The 10,897-nt window shown below is 39.5% G+C and overlaps 1 long non-coding RNA gene across 1 annotated transcript; it reads left to right on the top strand.

Annotated features, from left to right (window-relative positions):
• The first annotated feature begins 913 nt into the window (after positions 1-913).
• On the top strand, positions 914-2,250 carry LOC107585557 (uncharacterized). The gene is made up of 2 exons (XR_001609263.1): positions 914-1,631; positions 1,792-2,250. It is a non-coding gene; the product is annotated as an uncharacterized lncRNA (long non-coding RNA).
• Positions 2,251-10,897: the final 8,647 nt, after the last annotated feature.

Below are 10,897 nucleotides of genomic sequence, written 5' to 3'. Positions count from 1 at the left end.
CTTATTGTCAGAAATATCAGAATGGAAAACCTTACTGATGGAAATAGCCTACCACAGAGCTGGTGGAACACAAGAAACAGGGAAGCTGATATTTGAAGCCAGAATTGTTTACAATAATAACAGAAATAGAATAAATGTGAAATTGATTCTTCTTCCTCTTGGCAGAAAGCGCAGAGTGGAGAAATATTATGGTTAAATTAACTATCTCCCTAAAGTTACTGACTTAGCTGAACAAATCAGACTGGCTAACCTAATGTGAATTATGAACACAGAACAAATTATCTGATACAAGGTTATCTCAGTTTTAAATGTTAAGGGCATAAGGTCTTTTTAGAGATGCTGCAAAAGGTCAAACGGCCTAACATGTCCGACTAGCACATGTTTACATAGAAAAACAATGGAAAAGCAGCGTGGTGAAATACAAAATTGTGTTCTGTGTTAACAGCCCCTTAAGTGTGTCAGGCTGTGCTTTATTACCATCAGTTTAATTTACAAATGGTTTACTAATGTCATTGTGGAGTTTTATATCATCTGCAATATGCAGAATTGTTAATGTCAAACCAAATCATTTTAATCTGTAAATAAACTATTCGTGACTGACTAGCCGATATTGACCTTTTCAATGTGGTGGACTCACGGATGTTAAATTGAAATGTATAGATACAACTATTCAGTCATCTAGACCTATTAACATGTAAAATGGTGCTGGTTTGTTTGTACTTTTTTGTAAGTTTGTTTCTAAAGTTCCCGATGGCTTTTCTTCACGTTTAATTATGTTGCAATGTTTTGCTAAAAAAGGGACCAGCAGTTGCTAACGGGGCACAGTGTGTTTATTTCTATGGTCGCAACAACGCCGAATAAGAAGAGGTGAACGCTGATTCGCTGGAAGCGGAAAACGTCACTTCCGCAAGTTCCTTCAGGACGTGAGACGCACGTTCGTTAGCCACGTTTGTCTTTCGGTCGTCGAAGAGTAAGCAGCCGAAACGCGCGTCTCTTGTGGAAGTGTTTTTAAGGGCTTAAAAAGCTTTCTCTGTTCTATTTTAACCACTAGGTGATCATTTTATAAGTCTTTTACTTTTGGACAAACAAAGACTATTTTTTTTCTTCTTGGTAATGTGTCTTGAAATCACGACAATGAAAGGAAACTACCAGAAGGACATCAAGACCGCGCCCGTTCACAAGAAAAAGTGGTCAAAACCAAAGAAGAGGACATTTCTGCGCACAAATATGGGCGAAAGGAGGCGAAGGGTCCGTGTCTGGTCGGCCGCGAGACCGCAGCGGAGTCCGGACCGTGTCGACAGTACAGCTACGGGGAGTCAAAGTTACCTCACAGTAACCATGGCACCAAGAAACACAACGCAATATTTAATGGACCTGGTGTACGCTGAGCGATTAGACGTTTCAATGGAGCCGTGTGACGAAAGCCACGATTTCTCAATGCAGAGTGGTGTCCCGTTTGATGCGAGCGTTTTCTCCGTGTCGGACTCCGATTACGACAGATCTTTGGACTTCCAACAGAGAGACTTCGAGAACGCGTTCTTCAGGAATGAAATCTGACGTGTTTCCGAAACCTGACTCGCTTTCGTCGGAACGAGACGACCGGGCAGCTGTGAAACCATAGACAGTAACATGTGCGTGAAAATGCCAGCGCTTTTATTGGTAGCTCTGTAAATATGTGTACTCGTATAAAACAATGTTTTATGAAAGCCCAGGCGTTCGACACGATTCTTTTTGAGTTGCATGTTACGAGTTGAATGTGGTTTCATTTGTCGGCTCTCCTTGTTCTCACAGCATTGCGCAGACTCCAACTCGGGAGGCGGAACGCTCTGCGTCACAGCTGCGTGATGACGTGTACGCCACGCCCCCAGTACGGCCACCATCACGTGGCCAGCAGGTAAACCCGCTCCACCCGTTGTGTACGCGGTGTAAGAGCGTTGCAGTAACGTGCTGTCGCAGTGTAATTGCTGAGAAGTGTGCATGCATTGTTCTGCCAACGGATGCATGTGTGTTTTCAGAGACTTTTACAGGTTGCTGATCCTCCTCGGTGGATCTCAGCTGTCTGTGCAACCCACCCAGAGCCTTGGGACAAAGCCGTCACTGCTGGGTAACCGTACACGCTGTGGTAAATGCTTGAATGTAAATCTACACAAGTGCACTCAGAGCTACAACACACGTGTGATGATATACTTTGAGAGCTTTTGTAAATATTGATTGTATTAACCATTAAAATGTGTTCGTTCTTAAAACTTACATCTGACTTATGTTCTTTTGTTTTGTTTTTTAAACATTGTGTACACTGCATTCCAATACATGATTATGTAACAGTATCAACTTAATACTTGCAAATATACTACAGCCTACATAAGCTTTGGTTTTCATGGAAGATTAAGTTTTATAATGCAAGCACAAGAAATGACCTCCTTCCAGTGTTCATGGACCTAGAACTGGTTTTCAGCCAGGGTACTGCAAGATGACTAATAATAAAATGACAAGGATATAGAATGTGCTGTCTTTATTTCTATTATATTGTTCTGTCAGTCGTTGTTTGTGTACTGTATTTCTGGAGTCACAATTAGTTTGTAAGTTTTAAATGAGAAGTTTTATAGAAGTACCATAATTATTGTTTGCTGTCTGGGGGGTGTTTGAATACTGCATGACGTTCAAAGCTTCAAAAGTCATCAATCACGTGCTATTGTCATTTCGATAGAAGCGTCGGTACAGTATGCGATACAATAGTGCTGTGGTAACTGCATCGGAGCCCCGGTATTAACTGTCCCATCACTAAAAATAAGGGATTTATGTTTTGGAAAATCAAGAAATGTGTGACGTATCGAGTCAGCATGGGCTGAAATAGCACTGTTTCAAGCGTCTTATTAGATCCATACAAGCTACTCTAGAATTATTTTTCCTGATAAATATACACTATTGGACAGAGCAATATGTGGGTTTTAAATAGGCGCACAAAGCTCCTCATCAAATAAAATGTAAACAAGCTGCGGATCAGCACTTCTGCTAATTGACTCTCTTGACATATGATTGTTTTGAGCACAGGAACACCTTGTTCCGTTCCTCACCCCACGGTTCTGTTTTTGGCACAGGGCGGTTTAAAAAAAACCATGTGACAAACAGGTGCAATGTCCTAACTGGCTTTCACCACCAGGTGGCCCTAAATTGCCACAGTAGAGTAAGGCCCAGCAGGGCAGTCTTTTGTAAGCAGTTACTATAGGAAGGCTGAGAAGAGCAATGTGTTGATAATCCTAGTGCCACATTTAGATTACAGTGCATGGCATCTGTTTTTGAGGGGCATGAAGCAATGGAGGAAAGCCGGGCAGGACAAACCTCTCAAATTACTTAGACGATGAAGACACACACTTCTTTGTCAATGGAAGGAATGAAGGAACACATACAAGTCAATGTCTGTCTCTAAATTTTTACATGCTTCTCAACTCACTCTGGTCTTTAATAAATTAAACTTTAAGTTTCAATCTTTTATTTTTTTTTACTGTTTATGGTGAATGTTTCTCCCACTCTTGTCAGTCCCTAGTGTCAGCTCAGTTGCCCTGTGGTCCATCTGCCAAAAGTAATGGATGAGACAAATCGTCCCTGGCCTACTGAGTGCTGTCAACGAGATAACAGCAGAATACAAGGCTTGTGCATTATGATTGATATGGAGCCCTCGAGGCAGGCCACACTGCCAGTCTATTGATTAGTCGCCAGCCTGGTCTCATGGGAGGGCCTGTCTCTTGGTCATCCATCATACGGATTTTCTCTTGTTTTAGACAAGAAAAGTTAGCAGCATAAGCTCCTATTTGAAAGTGCAGGTTCACACCATTCCAGTGTTGCCAAGTCTGCGGTTTCCCCGTGGAATTGGGCTGCTTTAACACTGTTGCTGCGGTTGTTTTTCATGTCTGCGTGTGGAAGCGACTCCAATAACATATTTATCTCCTGGACCTGGAATGCAAATTTTAGCAGGGGAACCCCGCAAAAAAACGTGAATTTTACCCCCACCTCCCCAACGCGATTTTTAACTGGGGACCGCCTCGAAACGCTATTGGGCTAGTTTTGAGTAGCGATTGAGTGGGTTTTCTTGTGAAAACCTGGCAACCCTGAAGAAGCGCGCGCGCACACATCAACCAGCAGCCCATTAACGTGCTTCATTCGGGTTACAGAAGTGTGAACAGTGCTGTACAGGAGTTGCTCGAGAAGAATGTTTCCAAAGAAGTGTGTTTTTGGATGTGAGGGAAAGATAACCTTGTTCAGCTTCCCAAAGAACCCAGCGTTATGTGAACAGTGGATGCAGTTTGTTTTTCCGGGACAGCAATGAGTTTCGCAAGTGTGTTTGTTTTGTTCCCTCATTTCACTGACAAATATTTTATAAACAAGGCCCAGTTCGACGCTGAATTTCCACATCGTTTGATACTGAAAGATGGAATGGTCCCAGCGATAAAAAAAATAATATCCCGGTCATCATATGAGTCGAAACTGCAGGCGGTGAGTAAAACTGCATCAAATTTCTGTTTTGCTCAATATTAAGTGCTCGCGACTCTTTAGCTCCGCCCACGGCACGCCTCCAGGAGCTCGGCTGTTTTCGGAGAGAATCGTAAAGCTCTATCTTTTATGAATCTGATAAAACTAAAGACTGGTCGCAGATATGAAGGATGCAGTACTACTCTATAGGCACTCAAGATTAACATGAGATTGACAGAAACTGTGTGTTATATCCTCTTTAATATTGAATTGATAAATAATTGACACCGATACTGAATTGTTATTGCGGAAACTGGTTGTGGCTGGATAGGTAAAATTAATTAGTTTAAATATTGCTTAAATGATGCCTGATATTCATAAAACATGCATGTCTATAGACAGAGGAAAAACAGCACTTTGACCTTCACAGAGACAGGAAGAGACAGGTGCCTGTGGCGTTGTGGTTGGACACACCCACGGAATGGACTCTGTTAGGCCGAAACAAAAGGTCACAGAAATGTCATGCAGTCATGTCCTTGTAAGTTTGATCAGACTTGAAAAAAGCAAACCTGCTGCTTGGTTTCTTCCTGCTGTACTTTTCAACATCCGTAATAACACCACACCAAGCTTTTGATCTGTGTTGCTTTAAATGTTAGCTGTTGTGTACTGGTCGCAGATATGAAGGATGCAGTACTACTCTATAGGCACTCAAGATTAACATGAGATTGACAGAAACTGTGTGTTATATCCTCTTTAATATTGAATTGATAAATAATTGACACCGATACTGAATTGTTATTGCGGAAACTGGTTGTGGCTGGATAGGTAAAATTAATTAGTTTAAATATTGCTTAAATGATGCCTGATATTCATAAAACATGCATGTCTATAGACAGAGGAAAAACAGCACTTTGACCTTCACAGAGACAGGAAGAGACAGGTGCCTGTGGCGTTGTGGTTGGACACACCCACGGAATGGACTTTGTTAGGCCGAAACAAAAGGTCACAGAAATGTCATGCAGTCATGTCCTTGTAAGTTTGATCAGACTTGATAAAAGCAAACCTGCTGCTTGGTTTCTTCCTGCTGTACTTTTCAACATCCGTAATAACACCACACCAAGCTTTTGATCTGTGTTGCTTTAAATGTTAGCTGTTGTGCCCAATTTGCATTGAAATTGTCAATAACATCAATGTTATTTCATGCAACTGATGCAACGCGAAAACATTTTTTGATTTTTTGCTGAGTTTGAAATATCATATTAGCATGGAACTGTTCTGTTTCTGCCGTGATAAATACATGAACATCATAAAGCAATTTTTTAATAAGGCAACAATTGTTGGAAGCAAGCGGCATTGTTGGAATCACTTTATAATGATTTTTTTCCAGCTATTGAACAATAACAACATTGATGTTGACAGTCAGAATCCATCTGAACATTTAAAGCAGCACTTATAGAATAAACAGAACGATACTGTGTGTTGGTGTGTATGCTAATATAGGTATTGTTATAGTTAACATTATAGTTATCGTTCTTGGTGTGAAGGGGCCTGTACTGCAGTTTTCAGTGTCACATGATCTTTCAAAAATCATTCTAATATTCGGTGCTCAATTATTAATAATGGTTCTTATTATTATCAGTGTTGAAAATAGTTGTGCTTTTTTTCATATTTTTGTGGAAACCTTGTTACTTTTCAGGATTCTTTGATAAATAGAAACTTCAAAAGTAAAGCATTTGAAATCGAAATCTTTGCAACATTATTAATGTCTTTATGGTCACTTTCGATCAATTTAATTTATCCTTGCTAAATTATTAATTTCCTTTAAATTGTAGTACCACGATTTTGATAACAAAAATATTAAGCAGCACAACTGTTTACAACATTGATAATAATACGTTTTTTATTTATTTTAAATTTTTTGTTCTCCAAATCACTGGAGTAATGGGCGCTGAAAATTCAGCTTTTCCATCACTGGAATAAATTCCAGTTTAAATCATATTGAGATAGAAAGAAGTTATTTTAAATTGTAATAATATTGAACAATATTACTGTTTTTACTGTATTTTGCATAAAATAAATGCAACCTTGGTGAACATGAGAAACCTATTTAAAAAAATAATAATTTCAAACACACGTATTTAAGTGTCATTGATGTACCTGAAAACTGGTGTGGAGCAGGGTGAGGTGCGTGGGGAGGGAACTAGCACACCAAAAGTCAATGGTTAACCAGGACCTTTCACCCCATGTTCAGAGTCTGTGGTGCCTTCTACTCTGAGATACAGCTGTGATAAATGACTAATCTAAGACTTGGGTCAACTTACAAATTGATATTGAGTTGAATGCTTTGAGCTCAATATTTTGCCTTGACCCATTTGAGGCCCTAAAGCTCACTTGCTGTGACCATTTTAATGAATTTCTGTAGTGGAAATAGGCCACGGGTGTGGGGGACAGGGGCTCTGACGTGAGCGTGCGCACCTCTGGGAGCGTCCCTCTCCTTCAACCTCGCCTCATTAGTCTACCTGGGCAGTTACAGAGCTGTTGTGTGCCACATCTATTTTGGTCCCCCTAAATTCCAAAGTGCCCCCTCGACTTATCGTCCTGTATTCTTCATTTCCCCTCTCACTACCTAAGAGACGAGGCGGAAGAGATGCGATTGGCCCTTGCCTTGTCATCATCAAGGAGACAGGTTGGCAAGGAGGAATCGGACACTAATGCGGTCGGCTAACTGTGTCAAGGACACCGGATCCAAACCTGGTACAGTTCACCTGTGAGAGACCTGAGAGTACAAACGCAGAGAGGAACTGATCCACTAATCTAACTTACAACTCTACAGTCTGCACACTCTCTTAAGTTAAAGGTACAGTTCTCCCAAAAATTAAACCTTGTTATTATTTACTCCGCATTATTTTTGTTATGGTGGAACACAAAAATAATTTGTAATGAAATTTCATGTACATTGTTTCCATACGATGACAGTTCCTAGTGAGCAGAGGCTATCCAGCTCCAAAAAGGACAAAAACAGCACTATAAAAGTTGTCTGTATTGGTTTGTTTCTGAAGTCGTGTAATGAATTTCTGTGAGGGGAAAAGTCAGAAATTTTAATAATTGTTCTCTGAAAAGTGACAGTGAAGACATTTATAAAATAATTATATTTTAAATAAATACTGTTCTTTTGAACTTTCTGTTCCTCAAACAACACTACAAATGTTGATTATACATTTTAAAAACTCAGTATTATTAATAGGATGAGAAAACTTATAGTGCAAAATATATAAAATATAGTGCAAAAGTCAAATGAACTAATTTTATTGTGCTTTTTTGTCCTTTTAGAAGCTTGACAGCCAGGTTTGCAACGACATGAGACTCTTCAGTTTTGGGTGAACTATTCTTTTCATATGTGTCGGTTTCATAGCTGAAAAACCTAAAGAACGTACAAAACTAAAGTTTTCAAGTTTTGTTTTTGCTGTCTAGATTTTTGCACGCTCATTGCATGGAAGCATCATTGATTTGACCTTGTGGAATATAACCTGGCCCAAACCTGGAATGTGCATGTCATCCGATCACATAAAGCCTTTTAGAGAGTTGAAAGAGCACAGACAAGGGTCCTACTGTTCAGCAAAAGACATTGCTCTGTTGATAAAATCAGATACGTAGTACTTCAGCTCACTGCTGCTGATGTTTGAACAGTTTTCTTTAGAGTTCTTTGTGTAGTGACATCAAATTGTTCAATGAGGAGGTGAAATGAGACGAGAGGGCCTCACTGTGTGTCTATGGGCCGGTCTGACAAACAGTTTTAGAGTGATTCGAACTAAAGAAGCAGCAGTGTGTGATACTATTGTCAGATTTTGTTGTTGATTTGAAGTAAGTTATTGAATCACAATTGTGACAGAGTTTTGGATATTTTGATCCATCTCAATTCATGTAGATATGAGCTGCACTTATTACCTATACAAAGAAGGAGGTGTACACATACCTTCAATACACTTTTTTTTCTTCTTCTTCCTGTAAATAGGTAGGCCCAAGTCACATTTTGGGTTTCATTCTCTAATTTTTTTCTCTTAACATTAATATTAAAAGTATGTTAAAATAATATAAATTAAATTAATAAATAAAAAATATATTTTAAAAGTACATTTAAAAAAAGAAGAAAAAATTATCATTAGTGTTCATTTGAGGTTAGGTGTGTCCTCTGCTTTGATATTCTCCCACCTTGGGATGATGCTCATATTCTAATTCAAGTCAATGACTGCATGTACCTCCTCTTAGTGCTGTTATGCAATACTGTGTCAAAACCAAGACACTCGTCATGCAAATATTCACCATCATTGCTAATCAGAGTGAGAAGTCACACTTGAGTCTAACACCTCCTAAACACACTGGTGTGATTTAAACACTGGCACATTTGTCTTCCACTGCTGCTCACCTGTCTCCAGCACATATTCTTGCATGCACACTCCGCTATCTCTACTGTTCCCTTCTCAGAAACAAAACAAAATCTACCCAAGTCTTCCCAGAATCGTCCCATCGCACACTCACAGGAGTTTCCGTCTGGCAGAATGAGAGAGATGCTGTCGTGGAAGGTCTAAAAACAGCACTTTGCTGAGAGACAGACAGTAGCTGGTTGTAATGCGCATCAGTAATGCTTTCATGACTTGGATCTTTGATCTCTCTTTGTACTTTAGCACATGGAAGAAGTCGTGAAATATTTGGTTTGCTTTTCAATGTTTGCTCCTGTGCAGGGAGGGAGATGTCATGGAGTGTGGATGAGACTTGTTTTATTTTGAGCTTTGGTGAAGTTTAGTGTGATGCTGTTTGTGATCATTAGATCATTAGAGTTGCTTGCATCACTATCACTATTGCTCTTTTTTTATGATTAAGGATTTAATTCACCCAAAAATTTAAATTTACTCACCCTTGGGGCATCCAAGATGTAGAGGAGTTTGTTTCTTTGCTGTCGTGGAAGGTCTAAAAACAGCACTTTGCTGAGAGACAGACAGTAGCTGGTTGTAATGCGCATCAGTAATGCTTTCATGACTTGGATCTTTGATCTCTCTTTGTACTTTAGCACATGGAAGAAGTCGTGAAATATTTGGTTTGCTTTTCAATGTTTGCTCCTGTGCAGGGAGGGAGATGTCATGGAGTGTGGATGAGACTTGTTTTATTTTGAGCTTTGGTGAAGTTTAGTGTGATGCTGTTTGTGATCATTAGATCATTAGAGTTGCTTGCATCACTATCACTATTGCTCTTTTTTTATGATTAAGGATTTAATTCACCCCAAAATTTAAATTTACTCACCCTTGGGGCATCCAAGATGTAGAGGAGTTTGTTTCTCCATTGAAACAGATTTGGAGAAATGTAGCATTATCTCTTTTGATAATGGATCCTCTACAGTGAATGGGTGCCGTCAGAATGAGAGTCCAAACAGCTGATACAAGCATCACAATAATCCACAAGTAAATCATACAACTCCAGTCCATCAGTTAATGTCTTGTGAAGTGAAAAGCTGTGAAAACCAAGACACTCGTCATACAAATATTCATCATCATTGCTAATCAGAGTGAGAAGTCACACTTGAGTCTAACACCTTCTAAACACACTAATGTGAGTTTAACGACTTAATGGATTTGTTTATTTCAAACATGCAGCTTTTCGCTTTACAAGACATTAATTGATGGGCTGGAGTCACGTGGACCACTTGTGGATTATCGGGATGTTTTCATCAGCTGTTTGGACTCTAAATCTGACGGCACCCATTCACTGCTGAGAACCCATTGGTGAGCAAGTGATGTGATGCCACATTTCTCCAAAGGTATTGCGATGCGGAAACAAACTCATCTACATCTTGGATGACCCTAGGGTGAGTAAATTTTCAATGCTAGGTGAACTGTTCCTTTAAACTGATTCATTTCTTTTCCAAGTGATCACTTTTTATTTTATTTTATTTATTTTATTCATGCAGCACTTCCATGCTTCTGTTTCCTTAGGATGAATCACTTGCATTGTAGCATTCCTCATTTAAAATTTCTTTGCATTAAAGAGCTAAATAAGCATTAAAAGAGCTTAATAAATAAATATAAATGTCAAAAATAAATAGCCTTTTTATTTGTGCTCTAAATGCGCCTTGACTGAGCATTAGAAGAAATTTTTCAAAAAGTGTTTTCAAGATCGCGACCTTAGAATGGACAACCTGACAGGGTTCGTCTAATGCTCATGTTGAAGGGAAAATAAAGTATAAATAGCTCTAACGCAGACCTCCGAGTCTCTGGATACGGTGTGATTCATATCTCGTTAGAGAAGTCAGCCTCGTTAACCTCTATGTAATTACCAGTGCGCGGCTCCGGCCCACAGCACACACAGCTTCGGCAAACTGAAGCCAGTGTGCGTCAGTCAGGCGAAAGTGACGGTTCAGATCTCTCAGTTGATTACTCAT

The sequence above is a fragment of the Sinocyclocheilus grahami genome, unplaced genomic scaffold, assembly GCF_001515645.1.
Source record: "Sinocyclocheilus grahami isolate Dianchi unplaced genomic scaffold, SAMN03320097.WGS_v1.1 scaffold1.1, whole genome shotgun sequence".
NCBI lineage: Eukaryota > Metazoa > Chordata > Actinopteri > Cypriniformes > Cyprinidae > Sinocyclocheilus > Sinocyclocheilus grahami.
Note: the sequence above shows the minus strand (reverse complement) of the source record. Positions and strands in the feature narration are given on the sequence as shown.